Genomic DNA, 18,415 nt, shown 5'->3' with positions numbered 1-18,415 from the left:
TTATTTGGATTGTTAATTGCTCGAATTTGGATGGTGAATCACGGGAAGTGCCATTGTGTAACATTTATTTATGTTTTGTAGATAAGAGTTTTTGGTCCTTCCGCAGCTACTCAAGTGCTCGGCCTATTGTCAGAGCTGGAATGGAGGGCATAAATGGTATATAAACTTGGTCTTGTTTTTCATTGTTTAGCTATAAGTTGTTGTGTTGTCAAAGCTTTGGGAGTTGAGATGCATTAAAGAGAGTTTGCAATTTTGTTACAAGCATTGATTGAAAAGGCGCTAGGTGCCAAAAGGTGCTAAGGTCCAAAAACGTCCGAGGTGCTAGGCGTTCGTCTGAGTGAAGCGAGACGCTAAAATATAAAAATATATAATATAATTAATAAATATATTTATTTAAATAAAAATATATCATTTATTTTGAAACCTAATAATAATTTTAAATAAATAAAAATTAATAGTATTAAAATCAAAATAATATATTATTAATCTAATAAATAAAAATACTATTACTAGTATATAGTTAGTAGCAAGGTCTATCATACCGAAGCGTACCATCCGTACCCGGCGGTATGTACCGATCCGATAGGTTACCGGTATGCGGATCGCCCGATACCGCTACAGTGCTACAGTATGAAAAAAGTATAAAATTGTTCGGTACGCCCTGATGTACCGCCCGGTACACCGGTACCGTACCGTACCGTACCGAGCTCGGGTCGAAACGCCTGTACGGTACGATACGACGAACCTTGGTTAGTAGCATATTGTTAATATATTGATAACAGTATACTATTGAAGTAAGAAGAGTGTGAGTAAGAGGAAGACTGAGGCTACTGACTGAGAGCAGCGGCAGCGGTAGCAACGAGAAGCGATAGTGGCAGCGGCAGCGGTAGCGGCGAGCGATGGCAACGGGAGCGGCGACAGTGGCAACGACAGTGGTAGTAACGAGTAGCGGGAGTAGGAGCGGCGAGCGGCGATAGTGGCAGCAGCAGCAGTAGTAGCGAGCAGAGGCAGCGGGAGCGGCAACAGTGTCAACGGGAGCAGGAGTGGCGAGCGACGATAGTGGCAGCGACAGCAGTAACAGCGAGTAGTGGCAGCGGGAGCGGCGATAGTGGCAGCGGTAGCAGCGAGCAGGGGGGAGCGAGAGCGGGAGCGGCGAGCGACGACAGTGGCAGCGGCAGCGAGAGCAAGAGCGACGAGCGACGATAGTGGCAGCGATAGCGGTAGCAGTGGCAGCGGCAGTGGGAGTGGAAGTGGCGAGCGGGGTTAGAGTTGAGGAAGTCGTGAGAAGAAGGCTGATATCGGTGCTTTAGTTGGTTCGATTGGACCAACTAAAGCACCGGAGATTGAACCAGACCTAAAACGCTGGTTCGGTCGCTGGGTTTAACCCGGGTGCTCGCCCGACGCCTGGGCTCGGGCGAGCGCCCAAGCGACGCGCTTCGGGCCTCCCCTCGCTTAGGAAGATGAACTTGACTTCGATATTTTCTGTTTCTATATCACTTTATTTCAATGCTTGGCAACACTGATATATCTAAGCTTGCATGCTGCTTTACTTCACTTAAGAGGTATATCTTTTAGAAAGCTTTAATCTGATTTTGGATTCCAATTTTAGGCTGCAGTACACTAGAAACTTGTTATGGACTGCTAACAATCTTGACATGTTTATGTTTTATCAATGAAATCAACCATAAAATTGCTTTTATTTTCATATACAACAGTTCTTAACTCTGAAAATAAAAAGTATGTAATGTCAGCAGTAGGTTGACATAAAGGAAAACTTGCATATACCTCCATAGTATAATAGCAAGAAATAATGTGTGAAGAATAGGGTTTCAGTTTCCTCACCTTCTTAACCATTTGCATTTGCAAACATGGGATAATAGTGATGGACTATTCAACTCTACTATGCAACTCTAACAATTGTGACTTGTCTGTATATATTGTGCAATTGTGACTTCACGCAAGATGCACAAGATGACACAGGAGAGTTCAAGAATGAAGATATAAAGATATCTTGATGTATTTTTTTTCGAGATGATGTGGAATTTATAATTGTCTCACTTTGATATTGATTTTTGGATAAAATAAAGATTGTAATGTGAAGTTTCAAATATCAATAATTTTATCTTGAATTTATGAAAAAGTTTTGGTATGATTTTGAAATTATTAAAAATTGATAGGTAATTAATAAAATTATTATTGACAGTATAGTGACACTCAAATAATCCATTACTAATTTTTTTTATATTTTAGTGACAGGTCAAGCCATCACTAAATTATTATTATCTTTTCCATTTAATCAGTAAGAGTTAATTATATTGTCACTAAAATTGTTAGTCAATTCTTTTAGTGACAGAAGTGTTCATAACCAATTGTTGTCACAGAAATATTAATTTATCAATTTATTTATTTTTAGCGATAGAATTTAATGTTTTAGCTACAAATATAAACTATCACTAAAAACTATAATTTAATGACATATGTGTCTTTTTTTGTTACTAAAACTTTTAGCCACGAGATCTATGCTGACGGAAGCTAGTGATGGCTCATTTTGCACTAATTCTTTTAGTGACAACTTTTGTTCATGGTTAATAACTATTTTTCTTATAGTGTAGGGGGCATGTGACCTGTATGTGTGCCAATATCTCAAGGAGCAGAGGAAACCAATGGCCTCGATCGCTTCCTCGACATGGCACCACCCCACCCCCCTATTCCGATCGATTTCGATCAGCGTTGGCTTGGCTGTGCCGACGACCAATCGGGCAACGCTTCTCAACTTTAATCCATGGACCAAAGAGGTCCAGCTCTAAGTGAGAAGACCCAACCTCCCTTAGGGTAATAGAGCCATCTAAATCGGAAGGGGGTTGCTCCACACCCTTTTGGGGGTCGGCCTTGTGAGAAGAGTCCAGAAAAACAAGGGAGGAAGTCAAAGAAGTCATCGAAACTAGAGGGCAAATCCACTTTATGACCCACACAACTATACTTGAAACACACCAAAGGTAAATTCTCATATGAAACAGTTTGGAAAATTCCTTTCTTTAGGTGACCCAGTCATACTGCTTATGGGGTTTTGAAAGATCGATTTCTATATTAACCTTACATATCGACCCCTTTCAAACGAGAAAGAACATTCATCATTCTTTAGGGGACGACCTAGGAGAGAACCAAGATTAATAACACATTCTGTTCCAGTACTCCAAAGGAAGATTGACGAACTACACCTAGATAGGGACAGATGAGATCCTCTCTGTGAGAGGCTGGAAATTAGCTTTCTTGGGCATCAGATACAAAACCTCCCCTCGAATGGTCCATGGTCCCTCGGTGAGGATGCGAACAACCTCCGCTTTAGAAAAAAATTGAAAGCAAAAAAAAACCTTAAGCCAAATTGATCACTTGAGACACCAAAGAACATTTCCATTAGTGAGAAACCACATATTTCAGGAAATCCAAAGTCGAAGTCGGAGGAAATGATTGATCAAACTAGATATTCAAGGTTTTTGCCATTCATGAGGAGTTTTTTCGTCAAATTCGATGAAATCCTTAGAAGCATCATAGATCCGGTTAAACAAAGAAGAAGATAGTAGTGAACTTGCATCTGGCCCATATGAAGGACCAATTAACATCAATGCCTAAGAGATGCTCTTTCCAGTGAAAGGGCCATCCAATTGGCTCTTCTTGGAAGGCGGAGGGGCATTGGAAGGATCCCGATGGAGTGGCCCATTTTTCTTGGTACTTGCCAAAGGAGAAAACCTTAGGGGTCTGGCTTGGCATCACTCCAGGAACCCTAACTGAAGGGATCGACACCACAGAAGAAGATGATGACACCCTAGGGAGGGGAACAACAATGGATGCAAGGAGAGAGCCAAGTAGGGGATGTGAAGCCAGTAGTTGGGGGCGGGGGGGGGTGGGGAAGGGTGTGGTTGGGTCGCATCAAAGGTGGAATTAAGGAGGGAGAAGGCAATGGGGTTGTCCTTATCGCCTTAGAAACCCAGAGCTTCTCTCTCTAAGGAAAGAAGAGAGTTCCCTACTCTCTCACAAATTTATTTAATGCATTACAATCGACCATATCTTGTTCAGAACTTCACGGTTAGCCCCCAATTCCCTTCTCGCACTTTTCTAGTTCGAAAACCCTAAAGAAGATGCAGTGCAAGATTCTTTTCCGCCATCAATCTGGTCCTCATGATTAATCTAGGACTATGTGTTTTTGCTGCTTATCGATCCGATTGATGTGATTCTCCCGATAAGCTCTAACTCTGATGGCTGCCCTCCCTCCGCAAGCGGACAACTTCTAGATCACCCTTGTTCTTTCCCTCAGTGAGCTTTTTTTTTCCTCATAAATTTGATACTTTTGGTCATATTTTTATATGAAAAAGGTTTACTTGGTGGAATTGGTGGCACCTGCTATTTCTATTCTTCTGTTTCTCTTTGGAACAAATTGATTTATTTGTAGGACATGCTTAGATCATCACAAGAGGATGAAGGTAAAAAGTTTGCTATGAGGTTTGTTACCAATACTAGATATTTGCAAAGTTTTTAGCATTGTGGTGAGGCACTGCGGTTATATCTCTGAGACTTATGTGATGGTATATTTAATTTTGAAGTGTTCAATATTGGTTGGCATGTAGGACGAGCAACAACAAATTACTTTCATAGTGGAGGAATAGAAAGAGAAAAGTGAAAGATAATAACTAAAAATAATAAGCAAATGTATAACTATCCAATTGGCTCAAAGATAACACTCCTAGGATAGAAGTCTTGCACCTCCGCATGCCTCACAAGGTGGGAAAGGAAAAAAACTTGATTCATGGATCCTTTTTTTATTCATACATTACAATGTTATAGCCCATTTTTATATGCTCAAGTATAAGAATAAAAAGAAAATTACAGAAATTTAAAAAATTACAATCGCATCAAATCAAATATATGATATCTTGTTCTTCGTTTCTGATTTGATTTGAGAAATAGTCTTCCTCTCTTCATGATATTTTTGATTGATAATCTTTCATCTTTATAGAGATGAATCTTTAAGATATTCAATCAAGATTTGTAATTTTCAATAATATGATTTCTTTTTTGTTGTATTTTTTCTTTCTTTTTCTCCTCGTTGAGTAGATATTTTCATGTTATTACATATGTAAAATATCTCTAAACAAATTAAATTTATTTTATTAATAAATTAATTTAATTGCTCATGCATCATATTGTTTTACTGTTTCTTTTTCATTTCTGCTATTGAGCGAGCATGCACATGTGGAGATTTTGGAATCGAATGAATTGTTCCTTTAAAGTCAGAGACGATTGAATTTGATTGGCCTAGATGCATGCATAGCAATTCATGTGCAGAGTATAGTTTCATCAAAACTAAAATTTTAATTTCATTCTTCCTCAAATTAGTGACTATATTATGGATATATTAGATGACATTTTGGTCTCTTTGGTGTTTATGTAGCATTTACATGATGCCTTTTGTGGAAGTTGTATGATATACTGCCATGGTTGTTTTGACCAAATACAAAGTTTAATATGCTAATGAGTTAGTTTTAGTTCCAGAGCATGCTTCTGATGATTCTTGGTGTGATGATGGGCTTCTGAATGAAATCTCAGATGCTGACTTAAACAGAGAACAGAAGAGGCGTTATGATCAATTTTATACAGTATCCTTGCAATCTATAAATGATATGCATATCCTTTGTCCAAAACTCTTCATAGTAAAACTTTTAGGGCTTTAAACTTGAGGATGTATCATATGGAACCCTTGACAAAAGTTTATATGGGTTATCGAGATGGTATATCTGCAGGAAAGGAAGCTTCTGCCCAAGAGGGCTTCAACATTGGGTTTAAGCAATCTGCAAGCAGTGGTTACAAATGGGGAATTGTTAGAGGCATCACAAGGTGAAAAGTGATAGTATTTACTGATCTCTTTCTGCAGAAGAATTTTGGTATCTTATTTTTCCTACATTATTTCGTAGTGCATTTGTAAACCTCCCAGATCAATTCAAAGAAAAGTTAGTTAAGAAGCTTGAAGACAGATGCACGTTTCAAAGTCTTTACAAGCCCGTTCAAGAGATTTCCACGGACGATGCTCTGAGAATGTATCACTTTCAACTACAACAAGAAAATAAACAATCTCATCAAAGATCAAAAGCGACAGTATCATCGGCAATCGAAGATTTTGACTGCAATAAGTTAGACTTCTTTTTCAAGGAGCTTATGTTACTTGTAAGTGAGTCTTCTGAAATCAAAGCAAGTGTTGATGTTGTAAAAGGAGAGGAAGAAGAATGACCTTGATGTTGAAGTACTTGGAGGGATCGTTCAAATTCACTTACGTCTGAATTTTCTGGACAGATTGTAATTTTTTGATGGCCTCAGATTGCAATGAAAAGAACTGAACCATTGCTCCATTGCAGCATAATATATTTTGAGATTTTGCTTCAGAAAAATAGGTTCCAAATTTCAGAGTATTGACTATTCTTCCACTGGAACTGTGCCGTCATTTTTGGGAACGTTGAAAGCACTCATGGTTTGATAATAATCTCCTTCCGAAATGCAATACTTTTTCATTGTGTTTGATGTTGAGCATGGCCTTTCTTTTTCCTCCTAGTTTTGCACACTGTAAATATAAGCATAAGATGCTTCTCCAACAATAACGATAGAATCTGATGAGAGGTTAATCAAGTAGCACTATATTGAAATGAATGAGATACTATTTTCAAACTAATACAAACAACTCTTACACTTTTTTCTTTCCTTTTTTCTGAATAAATTTCTACTTTCAGAATGCATTTACTTCAGCTTTAAATTAACATCGTATTTCATTAATTAGATTTTTTTTTACACTAAGTTAAAGTCATATGGTTGAGTTTTTCTGATCTTTCTTATGTATTTAGCAAGTCAATTCAATAGCCATAAATTTTTGATTTGCCAAATAAATCAGCAATTACCAACTTAACTCTCTTTGACCTTTAATTAATTGTAATCTTAGATGTCTAAGCATATTACAACTATGTCATGCTCCACAATATAGTATTTGTATAAATTATAAATTATAAAATATAAGTCTCATTAAATGTATTCATGTGTATAATTCTAGATTAATTATATATTATTTTTATAATTAATTATTATTTTTGAATGTGTCGGAGAATATTAAATCATATTGTCTTAGCATCTAGTAAAATCGGAGTCAGAATATCCAATGATCTTCAAATGGTCTGATCTCCCATATGATCTTTTGTTCTCTTTAAATATCTCATGACTCTTTTAGCTACATTCCAATGATTCATTCCATGATTGCTTAAGTATCTATCTAACATTCCAACAATGTACATTATATCTTGACGCGTACAAACCTGTGCATACATTAGACTCCCTAAAGCTAATGCATAGGAAATCTTCTGCATTTCTTAAGTTTCCAGATTTTTTTTAAGGCACTAATTGAGACTGAACTTGTCTCCCTTTGTGATAGGGGTGTCTCCTGGTTTACAATCCTATATGCTAAACCTTTTGAGTACTTTATCGATATAGTTCCTTTGTAATAATCCTAGAATACCTCGCGATCTATCTCGGTGTATCTTGATTCCTAATACAAAAGGGGTATCACCAAGATCTTTCATCTCAAAATTTCTAGATAAAAATCTCTTGGTTTCGTGCAATATGTCTATATCATTAGTGGCAAGCAGAATGTCATCCGTATAAAATATAAGTAAAATAAATTTGCTCCCACTGAATTTATGATACATGCAATCATCAACAACATTCATCTTAAAACCAAATGAGATAATTACTTGATGAAATTTGTGATACTACTAAAAGGATGTTTGTTTTGTTAGGATCGAAATCGGCACTAAGAGGGGGGGAGTGTGAATTAGTGCTTACGATAAAAATTACATCGATTCGAAAATTTCGTTCGATAAAATCATATTGGAAATATGTTTAACTCGAAAACGTTCATAAAAATGTAATGAGCAAGTAAAGCAGTTTGCAATAAAGGTAAACAACAAAATATAAATACAAACTAAGTTTTATAGTGGTTCGATCATCGTGACCTGCATCCACTCCTGATTCCTCTTCACTCAAGGCCATCGGCTTTCACTATCGATCTTCTTTCAACGGAGGAAGATCAACTATCCTTTTACACCCATTTTCTCCTTTTCACCGGTTTAGGAGATAACCTTTACAACCTCACCTCTCTCTTAAACTTCATATATAATACTGAGAGCTTGAGACGAGTTTTTATAATATTACTATAGCATTTTTCTTTTCTTTAACTCACAATTGATGTGTTTACTGAGTAAGGATGAGTAGGGCTTTTTTAGGCCCCAAATGAATTCAAATTTAGGGACCAAATGATCTCATCTTGGGTTTTCGGGGTACTAGCAATACCACCGCCTGCTAGTTTGAGACTAGGTGGTACCATCGCCTAACACAGTCTGGGAGATTGTATCTGAGCAATATTATCACCTAAACTGGCAGTGTCACAGCTTGGGCCAACTATGGGTCACTAATTGGGCCTTCCACTTGGCCCAAAATAACCCCAATTCAGGCCGAGTTAACCTATAATTGAGTTGGTCTAATTACATTCTAAACAATCCAATTAGAACTAAAACTACTTCGATCTAGACAAATTATTATAAGTAAGAATTCTAAGTTATCCAACATGTCATTGGTTCATCCGATGCTTCACCCGAACCTTCGGCATATCGTCCTCTCTTATGATGTATTGCCCAATCGACATGTTGATATCCGCAACACCCGATCTCCTTAGTGCAATGTCTGATCCTTTTGGCCCGATGCTCGAACTCATGGCACGAAGCCTTCTGCTGATATGTCGACCATTCCTCCGGTCCGACATCCAATCTTCTGACATGTTCCATTTTAGCCCAACTTTTGATTCCACCGCTTTAATCAATTTATCTTTCCTGATTGAATATAGTCCTACGTCACTTAAATGTACATTAGATCGTAAACTCATTAATTGATTTCATCGTCAAAATCCAAGATTCAATATGTTTTATCTCATAGATAGATTTTATCAATTTACATATTATTTTCTTTAGGTTCTTTTGATACAAAGTATTCTGGTTGTACCATATAAATTATTTCATCAATATTTCCATTGAGAATTGTTATTTTGACATCCATCTAAAAGAGCTCCAAATCAAAATGTGTGGCTAAAGCCATAATTATTCTAAAAGAGTCATTCGTTAAAACCGGAGAGGTTTATTTAAAGTCAATCCCTTCTTTTTGAGTATAGCCCTTTGCCACAAGACGTGCATTATATCTCTCCACATTACCATTAGAATCCCCTTTGGTTTTAAAAATTCATTTACAACTAATAGGTTTCACTCCTTCTAGTAATGGGACAAGTTCTCAAACTTTATTGTCTTGTATGGACTTATACTCTTGATTCATTGCTTTAATCCACTTATCAGAATTGGAATCCTCTATGGCTTGACAGAAGTTGATTGGATCATCTTCCATCATATCACTACTTTTTTCATGTTCCCAGAGAAATACCATATAATCATATGAAATGACACTCCTCCTTACCCTAATGGATCATCACAAAGGTGCTAGCTCTTGTGGCATATGTTCTTATGGATGTTGAGTTTGATCCTCATGAATAATTTTCTTATACTATATGAGAGTTGAAATAACTATATCCTTTTGAGGTATTGAATTTACCACATCAGTGGCAACTATATAAATTGGATTAAATTGAACCAATTCTTCCTCAAACGTAAAGTCTTTAACCTTATTTCTCCCCCCAAACTCAATATCCTTGTAGCAATACTCGTCTCAAAAATATTTATTGATTTGGGATTATAAAATTTGTACCCCTTAGATCGTTCAGAATAACCAATAAAATAATTGCTTATTGTTTGGGGTTCCAATTTCTTTTCGTTAGGCCTGTAAAGCCTTGTCTTAGATAGACAACCTATGAAAGTGTCTTAGACTAGGCTTTCTTCCGGTCCAAAGCTCATAAGGTGTTTTTGTAGTTGCTTTAATTGGTACTCTATAAGAATGTAAGCTATAGTTTTTATTGCTTCTCTTCAGGGTGACTCTGGCAAAGTAGATTAAAAAATCATATTTCTTACTATGTCTTTAAGTATGCAGTTTCGTCTTTCAACTACACCATTCATGTTAGGTGACCTTGGCATTTTATACAGAGGGATAATTCCACACTCCTCTAAGCATAGAGCAAATGGTCCTCGACGTTATTCACTTGAGCCGTCATTTCTGTTGTAATATTCCCCTCCACGGTTAGATCTAATGCTTTATATATATATATATATATATATATATATATATTCACTGTTGAATTAGATGCGGTCATCAAATTTGTGATCAAGATCGTAGGATCATGTGATCCTACGGCCCAGATTGAGATTTGGAGCTGGACCTGACGTTTGAATCGGATACAAAGCTTGACTAGAATGGAGTTACGAGTTGACTTAGAGTCGGTCGATTCAACTTAAGCAAGTTGGGATATAAATGTTTTGAAAAAGAAATAACGTGTCACGGCCTTCTTGGTGGTGCGCGATTGTAGGCGAACCCTAGTGGAAATACCAATCTCCAGCTCCGCAAACGAGATCAGGAATCACGGCCCACGCTCTCCTCTCCTCTCCTCCCTCTCTCTCCACCATCCTAAATACTTCACTCCTCCCTCTCCCGCGCAGCCAACCCCTTATTCCCAATGACTTGATTGAAGACGGCGGGTTTCAAAGTTGGTGAGGAGGTGCCGATGAAGGAGGAGGACGAGTTTATGCTTTTAAGAAATTGCTTCCTCGAGACCTCCTCGACATTAATCTCGTTGATGAAAGGTTCTGGTTCGATTCAAGTGATATGGATTGTTGTTATTTTGGTTTGCTCTTCATGGTATTGTTCTGTTATCGAGTGATGAGGGTTTGTTCATTTTTGTTTTCATATCCTCGTTGCCAAGAAAAAAGTTCTAAGACAGAGAGAGAGCGCCGACAAACATTTCAATTCGTGTCAAAACCGACGTAGACTAACTTACCAAAAATCGAAAGCTTAAAATAAATTAATTTTTTATAAATAAAATATTAATTTGATTATGTTGTTGTAAGCTCATTTACAAGATGAGTATTTGACCCTAAGGTTTTCTCCTTTGGCAAGTACCAAGAAAAATGGCGACGCACGGACGTGAGGGGATCATTAAAACGCACGGACGGACGTGAGGGGATCATTAAATCGCACGGACGTGAGGGGATCATTAAAACGCACGGACGTGAGGGGATCATTAAAACGCACGTCCGTGCGTCGCCACCAACAGCGAAATAGGAGCGGGCGAGGAACGTGAGGGGATCATTAAAACGCACGGACGTGAGGGGATCATTAAATCGCAACTACAGAGAGAAGCAGTGTAGAACGAGGAGGTCGAGGAGCAGTGACGGCCAGGACCGAAGAGCCAAGTAAGAATCCGCCATTTCCACCGTCTCTCTCTCTCACTCTCCCTGCCTCCGGGGGTAATATGGCGAGGGCGTCTCATGCTTAGTGACGCGGTTGATATCGGATTCGGGGAGTGGCCTCTGGAGCCGTCGGATCCGGGTGGGGTTGCAGCCGCCGCCGTTCTCCCTGTAGTTGCGATTTAATGATCCCCTCACGTCCGTGCGTTTTAATGATCCCCTCACGTTCCTCGCCCGCTCCTATTTCGCTGTTGGTGGCGACGCACGGACGTGCGTTTTAATGATCCCCTCACGTCCGTGCGTTTTAATGATCCCCTCACGTCCGTGCGATTTAATGATCCCCTCACGTCCGTCCGTGCGTTTTAATGATCCCCTCACGTCCGTGCGTCGCCATTTTGAGCGGAGAACGCACGGACGTGAGGGGATCATTAAAACGCACGGACGTGAGGGGATCATTAAAACGCACGTCCGTGCGTCGCCACCAACAGCGAAATAGGAGCGGGCGAGGAACGTGAGGGGATCATTAAAACGCACGGACGTGAGGGGATCATTAAATCGCAACTACAGGGAGAACGGCGGCGGCTGCAACCCCACCCGGATCCGACGGCTCCGGAGGCCACTCCCCGAATCCGATATCAACCGCGTCACTAAGCATGAGACGCCCTCGCCATATCACCCCCGGAGGCAGGGAGAGTGAGAGAGAGAGACGGTGGAAATGGCAGATTCTTACTTGGCTCTTCGGTCCTGGCCGTCACTGCTCCTCGACCTCCTCGTTCTACACTGCTTCTCTCTGTAGTTGCGATTTAATGATCCCCTCACGTCCGTGCGTCGCCACCAACAGCGAAATAGGAGCGGGCGAGGAAGACGAGATCGAGAGACGGAGCTTCACTCGTCCCACCCAGTTGTCCCGCTCGTCGAAAACCCCTACCTTTGCTCCTCAGGCGATCGATCCCGTCGTCGGGCCCTGCCCCCAGGTTTGCCTCCACTCCTTTCTCCTACCCCGTTCCTATTGCGACGCATTGATATGCTCTTGTTTCTTTTGCTATGGAGCTCGTCTCGATTTCCGTTTAATTGCTCAGGGTTGTATTTGTTCTGCGTGGATTCTCGGTTCTATTTGGATTACGCCTTTTCTTCTATGTTTCTCTTGAGGTTCATCGTGGCGGATCCTCTTGGGAAATCTCAATTAGGGTTTGGATTGTGGGGGCGTGGGGCTTTAATTTGATTAATTATGTTATTTGGATTGTTGATTGCTCGAATTTGGATGGTGAATCACGGGAAGTGCCATTGTGTAACATTTATTTATGTTTTGTAGATAAGAGTTTTTGGTCCTTCCGCAGCTACTCAAGTGCTCGGCCTATTGTCAGAGCTGGAATGGAGGGCATAAATGGTATATAAACTTGGTCTTGTTTTTCATTGTTTAGCTATAAGTTGTTGTCAACTTGTTGTCAAAGCTTTGGGAGTTGAGATGCATTAAAGAGAGTTTGCAATTTTGTTACAAGCATTGATTGAAAAGGCGCTAGGTGCCAAAAGGTGCTAAGGTCCAAAAACGTCCGAGGTGCTAGGCGTTCGTCTGAGTGAAGCGAGACGCTAAAATATAAAAATATATAATATAATTAATAAATATATTTATTTAAATAAAAATATATCATTTATTCTGAAACCTAATAATAATTTTAAATAAATAAAAATTAATAGTATTAAAATCAAAATAATATATTATTAATCTAATAAATAAAAATACTATTACTAGTATATAGTTAGTAGCAAGGTCTATCATACCGAAGCGTACCATCCGTACCCGGCGGTACGTACCGATCCGATAGGTTACCGGTATGCGGATCGCCCGATACCGCTACAGTGCTACAGTATGAAAAAAGTATAAAATTGTTCGGTACGCCCTGATGTACCGCCCGGTACACCGGTACCGTACCGTACCGTACCGAGCTCGGGTCGAAACGCCTGTACGGTACGGTACGACGAACCTTGGTTAGTAGCATATTGTTAATATATTGATAACAGTATACTATTGAAGTAAGAAGAGTGTGAGTAAGAGGAAGACTGAGGCTACTGACTGAGAGCAGCGGCAGCGGTAGCAACGAGAAGCGATAGTGGCAGCGGCAGCGGTAGCGGCGAGCGATGGCAACGGGAGCGGCGACAGTGGCAACGACAGTGGTAGTAACGAGTAGCGGGAGTAGGAGCGGCGAGCGGCGATAGTGGCAGCAACAGTAGTAGTAGCGAGCAGAAGCAGCGGGAGCGGCAACAGTGTCAACGGGAGCAGGAGTGGCGAGCGACGATAGTGGCAGCGACAGCAGTAACAGCGAGTAGTGGCAGCGGGAGCGGCGATAGTGGCAGCGGTAGCAGCGAGCAGGGGGGAGCGAGAGCGGGAGCGGCGAGCGACGACAGTGGCAGCGGCAGCGAGAGCAAGAGCGACGAGCGACGATAGTGGCAGCGATAGCGGTAGCAGTGGCAGCGGCAGTGGGAGTGGAAGTGGCGAGCGGGGTTAGAGTTGGGGAAGTCGTGAGAAGAAGGCTGATATCGGTGCTTTAGTTGGTTCGATTGGACCAACTAAAGCACCGGAGATTGAACCAGACCTAAAACGCTGGTTCGGTCGCTGGGTTTAACCCGGGTGCTCGCCCGACGCCTGGGCTCGGGCGAGCGCCCAAGCGACGCGCTTCGGGCCTCCCCTCGCTTAGGAAGATGAACTTGACTTCGATATTTTCTGTTTCTATATCACTTTATTTCAATGCTTGGCAACACTGATATATCTAAGCTTGCATGCTGCTTTACTTCACTTAAGAGGTATATCTTTTAGAAAGCTTTAATCTGATTTTGGATTCCAATTTTAGGCTGCAGTACACTAGAACTTGTTATGGACTGCTAACAATCTTGACATGTTTATGTTTTATCAATGAAATCAACCATAAAATTGCTTTTATTTTCATATACAACAGTTCTTAACTCTGAAAATAAAAAGTATGTAATGTCAGCAGTAGGTTGACATAAAGGAAAACTTGCATATACCTCCATAGTATAATAGCAAGAAATAATGTGTGAAGAATAGGGTTTCAGTTTCCTCACCTTCTTAACCATTTGCATTTGCAAACATGGGATAATAGTGATGGACTATTCAACTCTACTATGCAACTCTAACAATTGTGACTTGTCTGTATATATTGTGCAATTGTGACTTCACGCAAGATGCACAAGATGACACAGGAGAGTTCAAGAATGAAGATATAAAGATATCTTGATGTATTTTTTTTCGAGATGATGTGGAATTTATAATTGTCTCACTTTGATATTGATTTTTGGATAAAATAAAGATTGTAATGTGAAGTTTCAAATATCAATAATTTTATCTTGAATTTATGAAAAAGTTTTGGTATGATTTTGAAATTATTAAAAATTGATAGGTAATTAATAAAATTATTATTGACAGTATAGTGACACTCAAATAATCCATTACTAATTTTTTTTATATTTTAGTGACAGGTCAAGCCATCACTAAATTATTATTATCTTTTCCATTTAATCAGTAAGAGTTAATTATATTGTCACTAAAATTGTTAGTCAATTCTTTTAGTGACAGAAGTGTTCATAACCAATTGTTGTCACAGAAATATTAATTTATCAATTTATTTATTTTTAGCGATAGAATTTAATGTTTTAGCTACAAATATAAACTATCACTAAAAACTATAATTTAATGACATATGTGTCTTTTTTTGTTACTAAAACTTTTAGCCACGAGATCTATGCTGACGGAAGCTAGTGATGGCTCATTTTGCACTAATTCTTTTAGTGACAACTTTTGTTCATGGTTAATAACTATTTTTCTTATAGTGTAGGGGGCATGTGACCTGTATGTGTGCCAATATCTCAAGGAGCAGAGGAAACCAATGGCCTCGATCGCTTCCTCGACATGGCACCACCCCACCCCCCTATTCCGATCGATTTCGATCAGCGTTGGCTTGGCTGTGCCGACGACCAATCGGGCAACGCTTCTCAACTTTAATCCATGGACCAAAGAGGTCCAGCTCTAAGTGAGAAGACCCAACCTCCCTTAGGGTAATAGAGCCATCTAAATCGGAAGGGGGTTGCTCCACACCCTTTTGGGGGTCGGCCTTGTGAGAAGAGTCCAGAAAAACAAGGGAGGAAGTCAAAGAAGTCATCGAAACTAGAGGGCAAATCCACTTTATGACCCACACAACTATACTTGAAACACACCAAAGGTAAATTCTCATATGAAACAGTTTGGAAAATTCCTTTCTTTAGGTGACCCAGTCATACTGCTTATGGGGTTTTGAAAGATCGATTTCTATACTAACCTTACATATCGACCCCTTTTAAACGAGAAAGAACATTCATCATTCTTTAGGGGACGACCTAGGAGAGAACCAAGATTAATAACACATTCTGTTCCAGTACTCCAAAGGAAGATTGACGAACTACACCTAGATAGGGACAGATGAGATCCTCTCTGTGAGAGGCTGGAAATTAGCTTTCTTGGGCATCAGATACAAAACCTCCCCTCGAATGGTCCATGGTCCCTCGGTGAGGATGCGAACAACCTCCGCTTTAGAAAAAAATTGAAAGCAAATAAAAACCTTAAGCCAAATTGATCACTTGGGACACCAAAGAACATTTCCATTAGTGAGAAACCACATATTTCAGGAAATCCAAAGTCGAAGTCGGAGGAAATGATTGATCAAACTAGATATTCAAGGTTTTTGCCATTCATGAGGAGTTTTTTCGTCAAATTCGATGAAATCCTTAGAAGCATCATAGATCCGGTTAAACAAAGAAGAAGATAGTAGTGAACTTGCATCTGGCCCATATGAAGGACCAATTAACATCAATGCCTAAGAGATGCTCTTTCCAGTGAAAGGGCCATCCAATTGGCTCTTCTTGGAAGGCGGAGGGGCATTGGAAGGATCCCGATGGAGTGGCCCATTTTTCTTGGTACTTGCCAAAGGAGAAAACCTTAGGGGTCTGGCTTGGCATCACTCCAGGAACCCTAACTGAAGGGATCGACACCACAGAAGAAGATGATGACACCCTAGGGAGGGGAACAACAATGGATGCAAGGAGAGAGCCAAGTAGGGGATGTGAAGCCAGTAGTTGGGGGCGGGGGGGGGGTGGGGAAGGGTGTGGTTGGGTCGCATCAAAGGTGGAATTAAGGAGGGAGAAGGCAATGGGGTTGTCCTTATCGCCTTAGAAACCCAGAGCTTCTCTCTCTAAGGAAAGAAGAGAGTTCCCTACTCTCTCACAAATTTATTTAATGCATTACAATCGACCATATCTTGTTCAGAACTTCACGGTTAGCCCCCAATTCCCTTCTCGCACTTTTCTAGTTCGAAAACCCTAAAGAAGATGCAGTGCAAGATTCTTTTCCGCCATCAATCTGGTCCTCATGATTAATCTAGGACTATGTGTTTTTGCTGCTTATCGATCCGATTGATGTGATTCTCCCGATAAGCTCTAACTCTGATGGCTGCCCTCCCTCCGCAAGCGGACAACTTCTAGATCACCCTTGTTCTTTCCCTCAGTGAGCTTTTTTTTTCCTCATAAATTTGATACTTTTGGTCATATTTTTATATGAAAAAGGTTTACTTGGTGGAATTGGTGGCACCTGCTATTTCTATTCTTCTGTTTCTCTTTGGAACAAATTGATTTATTTGTAGGACATGCTTAGATCATCACAAGAGGATGAAGGTAAAAAGTTTGCTATGAGGTTTGTTACCAATACTAGATATTTGCAAAGTTTTTAGCATTGTGGTGAGGCACTGCGGTTATATCTCTGAGACTTATGTGATGGTATATTTAATTTTGAAGTGTTCAATATTGGTTGGCATGTAGGACGAGCAACAACAAATTACTTTCATAGTGGAGGAATAGAAAGAGAAAAGTGAAAGATAATAACTAAAAATAATAAGCAAATGTATAACTATCCAATTGGCTCAAAGATAACACTCCTAGGATAGAAGTCTTGCACCTCCGCATGCCTCACAAGGTGGGAAAGGAAAAAAACTTGATTCATGGATCCTTTTTTTATTCATACATTACAATGTTATAGCCCATTTTTATATGCTCAAGTATAAGAATAAAAAGAAAATTACAGAAATTTAAAAAATTACAATCGCATCAAATCAAATATATGATATCTTGTTCTTCGTTTCTGATTTGATTTGAGAAATAGTCTTCCTCTCTTCATGATATTTTTGATTGATAATCTTTCATCTTTATAGAGATGAATCTTTAAGATATTCAATCAAGATTTGTAATTTTCAATAATATGATTTCTTTTTTGTTGTATTTTTTCTTTCTTTTTCTCCTCGTTGAGTAGATATTTTCATGTTATTACATATGTAAAATATCTCTAAACAAATTAAATTTATTTTATTAATAAATTAATTTAATTGCTCATGCATCATATTGTTTTACTGTTTCTTTTTCATTTCTGCTATTGAGCGAGCATGCACATGTGGAGATTTTGGAATCGAATGAATTGTTCCTTTAAAGTCAGAGACGATTGAATTTGATTGGCCTAGATGCATGCATAGCAATTCATGTGCAGAGTATAGTTTCATCAAAACTAAAATTTTAATTTCATTCTTCCTCAAATTAGTGACTATATTATGGATATATTAGATGACATTTTGGTCTCTTTGGTGTTTATGTAGCATTTACATGATGCCTTTTGTGGAAGTTGTATGATATACTGCCATGGTTGTTTTGACCAAATACAAAGTTTAATATGCTAATGAGTTAGTTTTAGTTCCAGAGCATGCTTCTGATGATTCTTGGTGTGATGATGGGCTTCTGAATGAAATCTCAGATGCTGACTTAAACAGAGAACAGAAGAGGCGTTATGATCAATTTTATACAGTATCCTTGCAATCTATAAATGATATGCATATCCTTTGTCCAAAACTCTTCATAGTAAAACTTTTAGGGCTTTAAACTTGAGGATGTATCATATGGAACCCTTG

The 18,415-nt window shown here is 39.3% G+C and overlaps 1 long non-coding RNA gene across 1 annotated transcript; it reads left to right on the top strand.

Moving 5' to 3' along the window:
* The first annotated feature begins 5,646 nt into the window (after positions 1-5,646).
* Positions 5,647-6,398, top strand: LOC135611771 (uncharacterized). Its single transcript, XR_010486657.1, has 2 exons — positions 5,647-5,889; positions 5,967-6,398. It is a non-coding gene; the product is annotated as an uncharacterized LOC135611771 (long non-coding RNA).
* Positions 6,399-18,415: the final 12,017 nt, after the last annotated feature.

Source organism: Musa acuminata, chromosome BXJ2-5 (assembly GCF_036884655.1).
Source record: "Musa acuminata AAA Group cultivar baxijiao chromosome BXJ2-5, Cavendish_Baxijiao_AAA, whole genome shotgun sequence".
In the NCBI taxonomy this organism is placed as follows: Eukaryota; Viridiplantae; Streptophyta; class Magnoliopsida; order Zingiberales; family Musaceae; genus Musa; species Musa acuminata.
Note: the sequence above shows the minus strand (reverse complement) of the source record. Positions and strands in the feature narration are given on the sequence as shown.